Genomic DNA, 10,162 nt, shown 5'->3' on the forward strand with positions numbered 1-10,162 from the left:
TCAAGTGTGCCATCTACTAATTAGTCTTTTTATTAGGGACATCAGCCTCATTGTTGGTTTGTTCATATTAAAATACATTTTCATTATTACTTTTTGTCTATTTTGATAAATCATACCAAATTTTTTGTCTGAGAATAACTGAGTCAAGGGGCAAACGAGAAATTTTAAAATGAACTATCAGGTTTAAGTATAAAAATTTTAATAATGAAGTAAATAAAATGACCTAGATGTTTTAATTATTTATATGCTTAAGAAAGTAGCTATAGAATAGAATAAAATATTGGTACCCAAAATTTCTAACATTAAAAAATGGGCGTGGTAATTTCAAAATCCCCCCCCCCCCGCCCCCACAATACCTGCCAGTTTGCGTAATTTTTAAAATATCTAAAGATTGAAGTAAAAAATACGACCTTCGCGTTTTTAATTATTTCATATACTTAGGAAAGTGGTGACACAATTTCCAGCAGCTATCTAAATTATAATTTTGACAAAAAAATAAAATTCCATAATTGGACCCTAAAACTTCCAAGTTTTTCTTCAAGAACATCTGTGTTGACATACTTTTTAAACATATAGATAATGAAGTAAAAAATACGATCTTCATGTTTATAATTATTTCATATACTTATGAAAGTTGTTGCAGAAGTTCCAATTACAAAAAAATAGAATAAAATATCGGTACCAAATTTTCAACATAAAAATATGGGCGTAGCAGTTTCAAAATTCGATTTAAACAAAAACTACCAACTTTAAAATTTCAAACTAAACATTTTTGTAAATCGCAGGACACAGCCTTTTAGAGCGCAAGTTTTTAAAGCAATGAATTTTATTTTTCAAATATTTCAATATTAAATTATTGGTTTATTTTATTCTAAAAATATTTTTTACAAGCGCCATCATCACTGTATCGATCTGTATTTACCTATGAAAAAAAATGTTTAACGCTTTATAATTCCCAAAAAACTATACAAAAATAAAGCTACGGTTTCAATTAAATAAATTAATATGTTGGGCTTGTCGATAGGACCCTAAATTCCTCCAATAATTGATGTACGTTCACCATCAGTTTGCCGATTGTTTACATTGGTTTTCGCGGCTTCTGCCCTCAAGGGAAAACTCGCGCTGTGTGTCATGGCGGCTCATAAGTTGTCATACTGCACGCAGCGACCCATCTACATCATACTTCTCAGAATATTCTCAGCCGGAGGTAGCTGTAGATAGGCAGCCTAAGTTTGGGATGATAAGGCGTGAGCGGTCTATCTATATATGACGTCAATGATGCACATTATCAGAAACAGAATGCAAGTTTTTAATTGGTTGATGAGAAGATGAGAAGATCCGGAATAATACCAGCTAGACCCTGAAAGTAAAACTGTCAGATGATACAGTGGTGAAACGAGAAGAAATAGAGACATATTTTACAACAACACTCTTGTAAAAATAAGGAACTTTTAAAACAGTTTTGTGGGAGGAAAATATTTAGATTTCAGATAAAATTACAAGTTGTAAAACAGGATGTATCGATTCAGATTATTCATCGCAAGAGTTTTTATTCTGTTGATAGTTCAAGAAAGTAGTTTCTTGTTGTTTTTTGTGATGGGACAGTCTCAAGATTTGGTTGTTTGCCCACCAGAATGCCGCCCCTTATCTCGGATATGGGAATCAGAGAACCTGCCGAAGTTTTGTAACGATTGCTGCAAATATAATTACCATGTTTTAAACAGACTTTACGTCAACGAATCTTGTGAAATAAATTCCACCAGCAACTTGTTTTCGAATATGTCCCAGGATTCAAACTTTAAAGTTGAACATCGACATAGCTGTTTGAGCTCGATTCCAGGAAATATTTGTAATTTTCCAAGAATACAATATCTAGATCTTGAAAACAATACAATAACACAATTACCAAAGTTGTCTTGTTTGAGAGAATTAGTGTTTTTATATTTAAGAAACAACCAAATTCAAGTTTTAAAAGCCGGAATCTTTGATGGTTTGAACAAATTACGCCACATTTACTTATCCAGAAATAGAATTCATACAATAGAGATGGGAGTCTTTCATAATGGATTAAAGAAAATAAAAAAAAATCTTCTTGCATCACAACAATTTGATTGAGGTTGACCTAGTTTGGGCCCTGGGCATGACACATATTTTCTGTTTATTTGATGCGAGTAACAACAAAATTACAAAACTTACCAACAAATCTAACTTCACAATGGATCCGAACAAAAGCTATGGGAACGTAACTTCCTGAATTATGGCCCCTGATTGTACGAAAAATTGCGTTTTTAGCTTGTGGGCCCTATAGAGGTCATAATTTTTATCCGATTTTGTTGAAACTTGAAATCTCGTTTTTAGCTTGTGGACCCAATAGAGGTCATAATTTTTTTATCCGATTTAAAAAAAATCGTATTATTATATCACCGTTACACCCTAAGGGCGGCCGAGTTGGAATTTCGTGAAAATCGGCCCAAAATTGACCGACAAAATGGCCGCCGTTCGTTCTCAAATAGCGTAAAAATATGGTATATCAAGGTTTTGGACCCTATAGAGGTCATAATTTTTATCCGATTTTGTTGAAACTTAAAACATAAGTTTATAACCCAAAGATCTCAGTTCCTGTTGATATTCGCGCATATCGGATCGTAACTTTCCGAATTATGGCCCATGATTCTACGAAAAATCGCGTTTTTAGCTTGTGGACCCTATAGAGGACATAATTTTTATTCGATTTAAAAAATCGTATTATTATATCACCGTGACACCCTAAGGACGAATGAGTTCGAATTTCGTGAAAATCGGCCCAAAATTGACCGACAAAATGGCCGCCGTTCGTTCTCAAATAGGGTAAAAAATATGGTATATCAAGGTTTTGGACCCTATAGAGGTCATAATTTTTATCCGATTTTGTTGAAACTTAAAACGTAAGTTTATAACCCAAAGATCTCGGTTCCTGTTGATATTCGCGCATATCGGATCGTAACTTTCCGAATTATGGCCCATGATTCTACGAAAAATCGCGTTTTTAGATTTAAAAAATCGTATTATTATATCACCGTGACACCCTAAGGACGAATGAGTTCGAATTTCGTGAAAATCGGCCCAAAATTGACCGACAAAATGGCCGCCGTTCGTTCTCAAATAGGGTAAAAATATGGTATATCAAGGTTGTGGACCCTATAGAGGTCACAAGTTTTATCCGATTTTGTTGAAACTTGAAATGTAAGTTTATAACCCAAAGATCTCGGTTCTTTTCGATATTCGCGCAAATCGGACCGTAACTTCCTGAATTATGGCCCCTGATTGTACGAAAAATCGCGTTTTTAGCTTGTGGACCCTATAGAGGTCATAATTTTTATCTGATTAAAAAAAACCACGACCTCCAGACGGACTCACTTAGCCACCATAGCTCCGTGTCGGAAAGACATTTGAATCAAGATTATTCTACTACATACAGACCTCTCACATTGTCGTCATAGCTTTAATAGATAAAATGCATAATATTACAATGAAATTAAGAAGTGTACTGAAACGTTTGATGGATGTCATTACGAGTATACAAGATATTAGAAATAAAGGCCTACATTTACAAAAAAAAACCAAAACAATTAAAAAATGATAATGATAATAGTAAGTTTACTAAAACGTTTGACTTTATGTATTTTACAATTTATTAAAGATCATTCTACACACAGTGATCTATCTACTTCATATTTCCAGATTAGATCATCTCTGCCCTAAATGGCCGCCATATTCAACAATTAGGATACTGCTTTGTAATGCGATCCTACTACGGTTCATGTCCGTTACACACAAGGAGACTAATTAAACCCTTTCAATATATATTTCCCGAAATTCTCGAAATATACTTAGTGTTTTCGACTAAAATCGTCGATTTAGGACAGAAAATGTTTGTCAATTATCTTATTGTCTATTCTCAAGAGGAGTCAACTATAGACAGCCTATGATTAAAGATATAATACAATTAACCATTGAACACCTGGCACAGGTAATAATATTGACTGTACTGGTACCTGGTAAAAATTAAGAGACTGTGTCTGTGACAGATGGTCTATGTTCAGGTAATCTTTTGATATTATTAAGTCACCTCCAGCCTCATGCATATAATCTGTACAAGATGAATTTAAAAATAAAAACATGATTCTATGTGACATAACTCTGGGGTAGTGCAGCAGCCTACGTCTTATCACAAAGATAAATTTAGAAATAAAAACATGATTTTATGTGACATAACCCTGGGGTAGTGCAGCAGCCTATACAGCTTATCAAAAAGATAAATTTAAAAATTAAAAAAATATGATTCTATCTTCAGGTGATTTTTTTAATCTATATAAGATGCATTTAAAAATTAAAAAAAAAACCCATGATTTAAAATGACATAATTCTGGGTTAGTGCAGACTACAGTCTCAAGCATATAATCTGTATAATAACAGGAAGTTAACAAGCGGTTGCCATGTAAGATACGCCCACATTTTGCAAGAGATGGATAAAGAATAAGCTAAGAAGAAAGTGATTTTTCCTACAATCAAGGGCCATAATTCAGGAAATTACAATTCGATATGCGCAAATATCGAAAGGAATCGAGATCTTAATGTTATAAACTTACATTTCAAGTTTCAACAAAATCGGATAAAAATTGTGACCTCTATAGGGTCCACAACCTTGATATACCATATTTTTACGCTATTTGAGAACGAAGGACGGCTATTTTGTCAGTTTTGGGCTGATTTTCACGAAATTCGAAACCATCCGTCCTTAGGGTGTAACGGTGATATAATAATAAGTTTTTTTTTAAATCAGATAAAAATTATGACCTCTATAGGGTCCACAAGCTAAAAACGCGATTTTCCGTACAATCAGGAGCCATAATTCAGGAAGTTACGGTCCGATATGCGCGAATATCGACAGGAACCCAGATCGTTGGGTTATAAACTTATATTTCAAGTTTCAACAAAATCGGATAAAAATTGTGACCTCTATAGGGTCCATAACCTTGATATACCATATTTTTACGTTATTTGACAACGAACGGCGGCCATTTTGTCGGTCAATTTTGGGCCGATTTTCACGAAATTCGAACTCAGTAGGGTGTAACGGTGATATAATAATACGATTTTTTAAATCGAATAAAAATTATGTCCTCTATAGGGTCCACACGCTAAAAACGCGATTTTTCGTAGAATCATGGGCCATAATTCGGGAAGTTACTATCCGATATGCGCGAATATCAACATGATCCGAGATCTTTGGGTTATAAACTTACGTTTTAAGTTTCAACAAAATCGGATAAAAATTATGACCTCTATAGGGTCCACAACCTTGATATACCATATATTTACGCTATTTGAGAACGAACGGCGGCCATTTTGTCGGTCAATTTTAGGCCGATTTTCACGAAATTCGAACTCGGCCGTCCTTAGGGTGTAACGGTGATATAATAATACGATTTTTTAAATCGGATAAAAATTATGACCTCTATAGGGTCCACAAGCTAAAAACGAGATTTTTCGTAGAATCAGGGACCATAATTCGGGAAGTTACGGCCCGATATGCGCGAATATCAACAGGAACGGAGATCTTTGGGTTATAAACTTACGTTTCAAGTTTCAACAAAGCGCATAAAAATTGTGACCTCTATAGGGCCCACAAGCTAAAAACGCGATTTTTCGTACAATCAGGGGCCATAATTCAGGAAGTTACGTTCCGATATGCGCGAATATCAAAAGGAACCGAGATCTTTGGGTTATAAACTTACATTTCAAGTTTCAACAAAATCGGATAAAAATTGTGACCTCTATAGGTTCCACAAGCTAAAAACGTGATTTTACGTACAAACAGGGGCCATAATCCATGAAGTTTCGATCCGATACATGCCAATATCGAAAGCAGCGAAGATCGTTTTGGGATAAACCTATATTTCAAGTTTCGTCAAAATCGGACAAGAATTGTGACCTGTAGAGAGTCCACAAACAAATTGTGGACGGACGGACGTCCGGACGGACAGGGGCGACGACAATATACGTCCACATGAAAATGTGGGCGTATAAAAAGTCTAGTTGAGGGGCAGAGAGGCAGACCTGGAGAGAGACGGGGGGGAGACCTAGAGGTCCTCCGGACCTCGGGAGAGGGTCTGCCCTCGACACCGGAGCAGAGGGATCCTGTGAGCCCTAAGGGAAGCAGCTATAGCTAGACGTTACTATACCCAACCAAATGATGTTCATATGTACCTGTAAATATGTTATCCAGTATTAAAATATATTTTTAATAAATAAGAGTTATGTATTCTATCACAGTTAATCATTGCAACCTGTGGAAGAAACACACACACAAATATTGAGCTTGGCTCTGTCTCTGGGGGTCGGGCTTGCACCAAAAGTGGTCATCCTTAGGCAATAGGTATGCTATGTTTAAGGACGATCCATTAAGTATTGCGCCTATAGGCGTCAAACAGACACAGAAAGAAACCTATTTCGAAAAACAAATTCGTTAAAAACAGTACCCTCTATCGTTTACCTGAGGCTTGTGGAAAAGGGGCGGGGGGGGGGTTGACTCCAGGGGAGAAAGACGCGGAATTTTGTATATCGATAGGGTTCATGCTCTCATAACCCCAACACCTCTCACAAAAATTTAGAAAAATCCTTCAAAAACTACAAACCCATATTGTGTTCACAAGGTTTTCGACAAAGTAGGGGTGGGGGCCGGGGTAACTTCGTACGGAAAGTCGCGGAACAGTGAATACCTCATGACCACAATGCTTCAAACTAAATTTGAAAAGATCCCGTAGGAAACTGTAGCCTTTATCGCCTTCACAAGGTTTTCGGAAACGGGGGCATAGCTCTGGTACTTAAGGTTGCAGAATGTTTAATATTCGTGAAGTGTGTCCTCTCATGCCCACGATGCTTCACACCAAACTTGAAACGAATACATCAAAAACTGTAGCAACTAGCCTATTGTTGACTGACGTACGGACAGGGTGACGACATAATACGCACATACTGAAATTTGGTTGTATATTATATCATATTGATGTCTAGTTTTAGAGAAACGGAAGTAAACAATTAACCATGCACATTATCAGAAACAAAATTGGTTGATCAGAAGATCCGGAATAAGACCAACTAGATCCTGAAAGTAAAACTGTAAGATGATACAGTGGTGAAACGAGATGAACTAGAGACATATTTTACAACAGTCTTATAACAATAAGTAACATTTAAAACAGTTTTGAGAGAGGAAAATATTTAAATTTCAGATAACATTACAAGTTGTAAAACAGGATGTATCGATTCCGATTATTCATCGCAAGAGTTTTTATTTTGTTAATAGTTCAAGACAGTAGTTTCTTGTTGTTTCTTGTGATGGGACAGTCTCAAGATTTTGTTGTTTGCTCACCAGAATGTCGTCCCTTATCTCGGTTAGATGAAGCGGAGAACCTGCAGAAGTTTTGTAACGATTGCTGCACGGATAATTTCAGTGCTTTAAACAGACTCTACGTCAACGAATCTTGTGAAATAAATTCCACCAGCAACTTGTTTTCGAATATGTCCCAGGATTCAAACTTTAAAGTTGAACATCGACATAGCTGTTTGACCTCGATTCCAGGAAATATTTGTAATTTTCCAAGAATACAATATATAAATCTTGAAAACAATAAAATAACGCAATTACCAAAGTTGTCTTGTTTGAGAGAATTAGTGTTTTTATATTTAAGAAACAACCAAATTCAAGTTTTAAAAGCCGGAATCTTTGATGGTTTGAACAAATTACGCCACATTTACGTATCCAGAAATAGAATTCATACAATAGAGATGGGAGTCTTTCATAATGGATTAAAGAAAATAAAAAAAATCTCCTTGCATCACAACAATTTGATTGAGGTTGACCTAGTTTGGGCCCTGGGCATGACACATATTTTCTGTTTATTTGATGCGAGTAACAACAAAATTACAAAACTTACCAACAAATCTAACTTCACAATGGATCCGAGCAAAAGGTATGGACCCGGTCTAATATATTTGCACAACAACAACCTGCGAATTTTGGACACACAAATGTTAGATGCAATAGGAAATCCCTTAAAATCATTGGTAGAATATTTCTTGTATTGGAAAATTACCTGGAAAGGTAATCCATGGCATTGTGATTGCCGAATACATCCAGTAACAGCTTTGCTTTCGGTTTCGGATATAAGAAAATGGATGGGTGCCCTAGATGGCGCATCTACTGATTTTTTCTGCAACACTCCGCCCAATTTAAAGGGTCAGCCCGGTTTTCTACATCAAAATTTATCTGATTTTGTGTGCAACATCACCGATTCCTGTCCTTCCGGATGTTTATGTCAGGATCAACCAGAAGCTGATAGAATGGTCATTAATTGTCAGAATGCTGGACTCGCAGAAATGCCGAAACGTTTACCATTCCATGAGAAATTATTTCTGAACTTTCAGAACAATTCCATTGGCATCTTACCAGAACTTCCTTATATGAGCCGAATTGTTCATCTGGACATTTCAAATAACAATTTAACAAATATTTCATCAGAGTTTACCAGTTCTGCTGATAAATTGAAGTATTTGAATCTTGCCAACAACAGACTGAAATATCTTCCAGAAACTATCCAGAAGTTACTATCAACAGAGATTGATCTTTCTAATAACATGTTAATTTGTTCTTGTGATAATTTGTGGTTAAATGGTTGGTTTGAATCAAAACCTAACATTAAAAACAGATCTAATATAACTTGTTCTACAGTTAATGGCGATGGGAGAATAACTATTGTTAATTCACAACTAGATGAATTTAACTGTCGAGTTTCTAAAATTATAAGTATTGTGTTGGGTATATTTGGTTTTCTGGCCATTCTATTACTTATTGGCATTATTTACTTCCGGTTCGAGATAATGGCGTCATATCATATTTATATTTTACCCAAGATGAAACGGAAATGGACGCCGGAAGTTGGAGAAGATGAGCAGAACCAACATGATATATTTGTACTGGTAAATGATGAACATGCTCCCGATAGATTGTGGGTTATAGAAAATCTTATTCCATATTTTGATCGAAATTTGATAAAATCTTACATTTCATTCCGTGATGGTATAATAGGGGAGGTAACTGCCCATGCTAATATTACCAATATACATAACAGTCGTACCGTTCTAGCCGTTATTTCAAAATCTCTTTTAGATGATCCTTTAAAAAGGTTTGAATTAAATGAATCCTATTGTCATAAAATTAAACAAGGGAAAGGTCAGTTAGTTCTGATTAAACGGGAGGAATTTAACCCAGAACTTGTTAACAACGGACATATTCGGGCTATGTTCCGTTTAAAACAGTTTATTAATGCTAACGATGTCGACCTTACTGAGAAAATATCCTTACAGATTGATAGGCTACAGAACTAACCCAAGATAATGTCATATAGAATCATGTTTTTATATTTTTAAATTCATTTTATTATATAGATTATATGCTTACAGATTAATAGGCTGTGACACTACCCATGGTTTATGTCCTATAAAATCATATTTTTTATTTTTAAATTCATCACATTATACAAATTATATGCATGAGGCCTCGGACTGTAGGTTTTAGCACTAACCCAGGGTTACGTCATATAAAATCATGTCGTTTTTTTTATATTTATATATGCCACACTGATCCGCAGTAAATATTTGCTTGGCCGCGACAATCACTGATAAGGATGACATTGATGCGGCTTAATGAGCTAGAAATATTAACTTTTTTCCTGCGACAAATTAAATTCTAAAACATTTTTTGTATATATTGGAAAAATAAATAAAGGCGTTTGACGTATTTGTAGGTAAAAATTATTTCCGATTTATTGTAAATGGGTATTAAATTGACTAAAATGCAGCATTCTCTCCGAAGCAGTTATGTCTTATGTAAACAATACACGCGCCATTCAGCCAATGATTCACACCGCGTGCTGTGACAGCACGTGTTAAGGCAGTCATCTATGACAGAGATATTATACGAGACTCGTAATTCTCTGTGAAACAGATTGATATATGCATGAGGCTGGAGGTGACTTAATAATATCAAAAGATTTCCTGAACATAGACCATCTGTCACAGACACAGTCTCTTAATTTTTACCAGGTACCAGGACAGTCAA

This window comes from Patella vulgata, chromosome 7 (genome assembly GCF_932274485.2).
Source record: "Patella vulgata chromosome 7, xgPatVulg1.2, whole genome shotgun sequence".
Lineage (NCBI taxonomy): Eukaryota > Metazoa > Mollusca > Gastropoda > Patellidae > Patella > Patella vulgata.